At 39.9% G+C, this 6,000-nt stretch overlaps 1 protein-coding gene across 2 annotated transcripts in view; it reads left to right on the plus strand.

Annotated features, from left to right (window-relative positions):
* The window catches only part of Bmpr2 (bone morphogenetic protein receptor type 2), a 106,655-nt gene that overhangs the window by 13,077 nt on the left and 87,578 nt on the right, over window positions 1-6,000 (plus strand). The window lies entirely within an intron of this gene.

The raw sequence follows: 6,000 nt of genomic DNA on the forward strand, positions 1-6,000 counted from the left end.
TGGGGCTATAGAGTAGGTTCCATTCTTATCATTAGTAAAAAAGATTGTCTTTGATTGGTAGTAAGTTGAACTTTAACAATCTAATACACTTATATCTGTCATCTCTACATAAAGAGTTTAGCTTGTTTAGCCTTTTTGCAGCTTTGTGAATTCATACACTTTATATGTGGTTTTAGTACTGGAGCGTTCTGTGACTATTATTTTTTTAATTTTAATTTTTTGAGAAAAGGCCTTGCTGTGTAGTCCACAGTAGTTGGAATTCTCTGTCTTCCTGTCTTAGCTTCTCAGGCACTTGGTTGTAGATCTGCACCACCTTATCTAGGCTTAGGGATATTACTTAAAGTAAGCATCTGTACTTGGAAGAGAACTCTGATAATGAAATAAGTAACAGTATCGAATAGAAGTTAGCAAGCCTCAGTGCTACATTACTGGGAGAATGTCCTTTTGTTCTGCATTCTTCATTTTGTAAATTAGGTAAGCTGTTGTTGAAATCTTCACAGCCTATTTGACTTATTCAGGCCACTAATTATAGAATTTGTTGTTTAGAACATGACATCTTTTTGTTAAGGTGCTAAGAGAGATTCCTGTGAGATTCAGCTTAGTCATGTCCTTAGCAATTGTCTTGAGAATTATGTTGGAAAAGCAGTGACTTTCTACAGCAAATGAATATTTCATTGTTGTTTAAAGAAACTAGTTCTATATAGACTCACTAAAAACAACTCCTGAAGCCTATAAAATAACACTTGTATATTAGATACTGCTGAGAGTAACAAGTGATATAGATATATGTATTAATAGTAACTTCCCCATTTTGAGTATCTACTATGTATCAAGTATGATGCAGGCTGGATCTTTCTTTCTTTTCTTTTCCTTTCTTTCTTTTTTTTGAGACAGAGTTTCTCTGTGTAGCCCTGGCTGTCCTGGAACTCACTCTGTAGACCAGGCTGGCCTCAAACTCAGAAATCCACCTGCCTCTGCCTCTCAAGTGCTGGGATTAAAGACGTGCGCCACCACCACCCAGCTTGCTTGCTTTCTCTCTCTCTCCCCTCCTCTCTTTCCTTCCTTCCTTCCTTCCTTGTTGTTTTTTGTTGTTTTTGTTTTGTTTGTTTGTTTTTTCAAAACAGGCCTCCAACTCAGATATTCGTCTGCCTCTGCCTCCTGAGTGCTGGGATTAAAGGCATGTGCCACTACTGCCTACCTTGTTATTTTCATTTACTCATTTATGTGTGTATGAACTCATGTGTGTGGAGGTTAGAAGACAAGTTGGGAGTTTCCTTTTTCCAGCTTGTAGACTCCAGAGATCAAACTCAGGTCATCGTATTTCCCAGTAAGTGCTTCTTCCTGTTGAGCTGTCAGCAGTAAGACTGATGTTTTGTTTTGTTTTAGAGACAAAACTCTACTTTGTGACTTTGGCTGGTCTGGAACTCACTATGTAGACCAGGCTGGCCTCATACTCACAGACATCCTACCCAGCAGACTTTTTAAATTTAAACATAAGTTTGCATTTTCCTCTAGTTCTCTTTAAGGTGTTTTTGGTGTGTGTGTGTGTGTGTGTGTGTGTGTGTGTGTGTGTGTGTGTGTGTGTGTGTATGTGTATTTAACCTAGTGCCTTGGCAAGTTAGTCAAGACTTTGCCACTGAGCTCCAGGATTATTTTGACTTCTAAAAGTTTCTATGATTTGTTTATCTGTTGCTGGGTATATAATCTGGGGCCTTACCCATGTCAGGCAAATGCTCTGTCACTGGGTTATATCTCTAGCTCACATGTTAAGTTTCTATTCTTCTTGGGGGAGTGTGTATTGGGGGAGACAGTGCCCTTAGTGTTTACATTCTGTGAATTATTTTCTCTGTAAATTTAGCAAATTAGAATGATAATCTCTTCAAACTAATTGTGTAATATTTGGTTTATTAGCAGAAAGTTTTCTATTACTTGATCAGTTGTTTTCCATGTATCATGTATTCATTAAGTATCTATCATGTATAATTGTGTTAGGGTATAGAAGTGTGAGTAACGATTCCAGTATTCGATGGTATGTGATCACTGCTAAATTGTGGGTTAAAACATCTAGGCTTGGCTAGATAAGAGGTAGTACATGCCCACAGGGCCAGCCACTGGGGGAGCTAAGGTCTGACATTACTCATGAGTTTGAGACCAGCCTGGGCAACATGGCCAGACCCCATCTTTAACTAGATTACTGGTGAACAACTGTGTTGGCTAGTTCTATATCAACTTGACACAAGCTACAGTTACTTGAAAGGAGGGAACCTCAATTGAGAAAATGCCTCTATAAGATCTGGCTGTAGGCAGGCATGGTGGTGCATGCCTTTAATCTCATCATTCAGGAGGCAGAGGCAGACAGATTTCTGTGAGTTTGAGGACAGCTTGGTCTACAGAGTGAGTTCCAGGATAGCCAGGGCTAAACAGAGAAACCTTGTTTCAAAAACCAAAACAGAACAACAACAACAAAGATCTTTCTGTAAGGCATTTTCTTTTTAGTGATTGATTGGGGAGGGCCCAGACCATTGTGGGTGCTGCTATCCCTGGGTTGGTGGTCTTGAGTTCTATAAGAAAGCCAGCTGGGTAAGCCATGAGGAGCAAACCAGTAACCTTCATGGCCTCCGTATCAGCTCCTGCCTCTGGGTTCCTGCTCAGTTTAAGTTCCTGCCTTGGATCCCCCCAATGGACAGTGCTCTGTATGTCAGCCAAATAAAGCTTTTCCTCCCAAAGCTGCTTTTGGTCATGGTGTTTCATCACAGTAATAGTAATCCTTACTAGGAAAACAGCAAAGTATGGATTAGACATATAGAATGTTCATATAGGCAGTAATAAAATGATAGTATCAGTATAGACATTGTATAAGTCTCTGTGACTGAACAGGTATTAAAAAGGGCTTAAAATTTCCTTGAGGCTTGACTAAGGAACTGATTTTATTATGGAGTTCTTTGGAAGAACATCCAGGTGGAGAAGGCATTGGGACCAAATACCTTGTAAATGCATTAGCCAATTGTAAACAGGATAAGCTGAGGTCCAGGAAGGCATACTTATTTGGCATGTGTTAGCCCAGTTGCTAAACTTAGCTCTGCAAACTTTAGATATAAGTAATGAGGGATCATTCTTGTGGTGGTTTGAATAAGAATGCCCCGCCCCCGGGTTTGTTTATTTGAATGCTTAATCATTAGAAAGTGACACTACTTGAGAAGGACTCAGAGACGTGGCCTTATTGTGGAAGTACTTGGGTGTGTGTGTGTGAATTTTGAGGTTTCAAAAGGCCTAGTGGCTCTTTATTCCTGCTGTCTGCTTATCCGGTCATCACCAGCACCATCTCTGCCTGCTTGCCACCATACTCACTGCCATGATGATTACGGTCTAAACCTCTGAAACTGTCAACAAGTCCCGATTAAATGCTTTCTTATATCAGAGTTTCTGTCGTTGTGATGTCTCTTCACAGCAATAGAATACTGACTAAGACCACCTTATAAAGAGAAAGGGTTGGGAAGTATAAACATAGCTTAGTTAAGGAGCTGCTAAAGTAACAGTATAAAAGAATAGATGTGCACACCAGATCTCAAAAATAATGATAGAAATGAGTAAAAACATGAAATACAACATACTTTATAACAAATAAATTAAACCATCTCTTCACTCCCTCAAAAAAAGCTTATTTATTTATTTGTTTCTTTGTTTATGAGACAAGGTCTCTCTGCATATCCCAGTTGTCCTAGAACTCACTGTGTAGACCAAGTTGACCCAGAGATCCACCTGCCTCTTGTCTCCAAGGAAGTTAAAAAAGATTTTTTTAACTTAAAAAATGTACTTTTAATAAATATGTTTTACTTCTGGATGTGGTAGTATTCTCTTATCTCAGCTCTCAGGAGGCAGAGACAGGGGATCTCTGTATTCAAGGCCAGCCTGATCTACATAGAGAGTTCTAGAACAGTTGGGCACATATTGAGACTGTTTTTGAATATATATATATATATTCTTTGAGAATTTTTGTACATACATAAGTGTATTTGATCATATGCATTCCTATTTCCCTTTCTGAGAAATTTTAATGCAGAATAATCTATGATATAATTTGCTTATCTCAAAAATTACTTGTAGCCAGAGAAGGATTGGAAAGGAGCTATGGGAAAAACAGAAGCCTTTGGTAGTAGGTGAGGGAGCAGCAAGCCGGCCTTTCTCTAGAGTTCGGCAGAATCATGTTGAACCACTCACCTGCTTTGTGATATACTGCTGTCTGAGTAGGAAGAACTCTAAGTTTAGGCTGATGAGTTGAATTAGTTAAAAAAAAAGCAAAACTATTTCTCGGAAATGTTCGTTTTAGAGGTTTTTGTTACTCTAGGTTTCCAGTGTGCACTACAAATGTGTGTTGGTACTAAGTGTACTTTTTTATGGGAGACTGTAAACATGAAAAATTCTTTCCTTGGAGTAATTAAACAAATAGTTTACTTATTTGTTTATCGTTTTTTGGAGACAGTATTTCTCGGTGTAGCCCAAGTTGTTCTGTAACTCACTCTGTAGACCAGGCTGGCTTCAAACTCCCAGAGATCCACCTGCCTCTGCCTCCCAAGTGCTGGGATTAAAGGCATGTGCCACCACCTCTTGGTTTCTTGGTGTAATTAAAAGAAAGGATGTTATCTTCCTACACTTGTGGCTCTTTGCAAATTGGTGACTTTCCTGTTTGTCCTGTTCTTTTCTTTTTTTTTTTTAAATATTTATTTATTTATTTTATGTGAGTACACACTGTAGCTGTACAGATAGTTGTGAGCCTTCATCTAGTTTCTGGGAATTGACTTTTTAGGACCTCTGCTCACTCTGATCAACCCCACTTGCTCCAGTTGGCTCCGCTCACTCAATCCCTGCTTGCTCTGGCAGGTTTTTTTTTACTATAAATTAGTACACTGTAGCTGTCTTCAGATGCACCAGAAGAGGGCTGGGTGGTTGTGAGCCACCATGTGGTTGCTGGGATTTGAACTCAGGACCTCTGGAAGAGCAGTCAGTCCTCTTAACCGATAAGCCATCTCTCCAGCCCTGTCCTGTTCTTGAAAGACATTACTACAGTGTTGAAGGACCACACCTGTCATTTGTATTCTCATTTAAAGGGCATGTGATCTTTTTTTCCTCACATGGGTACATATATATTTGAGCCTGTTGTATTTTTTTGTTGATAAAATCCCCCTCCCCCAATCATAATGAAATGCTCTTATAGTGTTTTTGGCTTTGATTTTGGGGGAGAGGAGATCAGTAGAACATTTTTTTCCTCCCTCCCTCCCTCCTTCCTTTACTCCCTCCCTTCTTCTGTTCCTTCCTCCCTTCCTTCCTTCCTTCCTTTTTTGGGAGCTGAGGACTGAACCTAGGCCCTTACTTTTATCTCTACCACTGAGCTAAATCTCCAACTCCCAACATTTCCTTATTCTTAATTATTTTAAAATAATACTGTTGGTGGATTTGTTTGGTATTGACAATTTTCATGCTTGGACTAGAGTAGTAGAGTTACTTCAAGTTATTATGACAACAAAGTCTCTGATGCCCCACCCTCACCCCTACCACCTCCCCCCACAAAAAGGAAAAAGAAAAGAATGATGGGGCAGTGGCTAGGGACTGGGCTGAGGGTGAGCCACATTTGGGGTGGAGTAGGGTACAGCTAAGCCAGGCATGGCCTGGAGCTCACCCTGTATCAGAGGAGCCAAGCCAGGGCCGAGTGTAGAAAGGGCTGAGATATGATCCCTCATAGGAGAGGAAAGTGTTCAGAGTTAATGCGATTCCTTTTATCTCATTGATTCTTTTTGTTAAGTGTTTGAAAAGCTTAAACCAAGTTGTATCACTGCGTGTATTCTTCCTAAAATACTTGTCTTTCCTGTCAGAAGAAACTTATGTTGGGAAATCAGTCCTTCTCCACAAAAGCATTATCCTTGTAGTGGAGATGTTGAGTCCAGATGAATTCTTAGCAGGATTCTTGTGAGGTTCAGGACAGCCAGGGCTACATAATGCTGCCCA

Source organism: Mastomys coucha, unplaced genomic scaffold (assembly GCF_008632895.1).
Source record: "Mastomys coucha isolate ucsf_1 unplaced genomic scaffold, UCSF_Mcou_1 pScaffold14, whole genome shotgun sequence".
Taxonomy (NCBI): domain Eukaryota; kingdom Metazoa; phylum Chordata; class Mammalia; order Rodentia; family Muridae; genus Mastomys; species Mastomys coucha.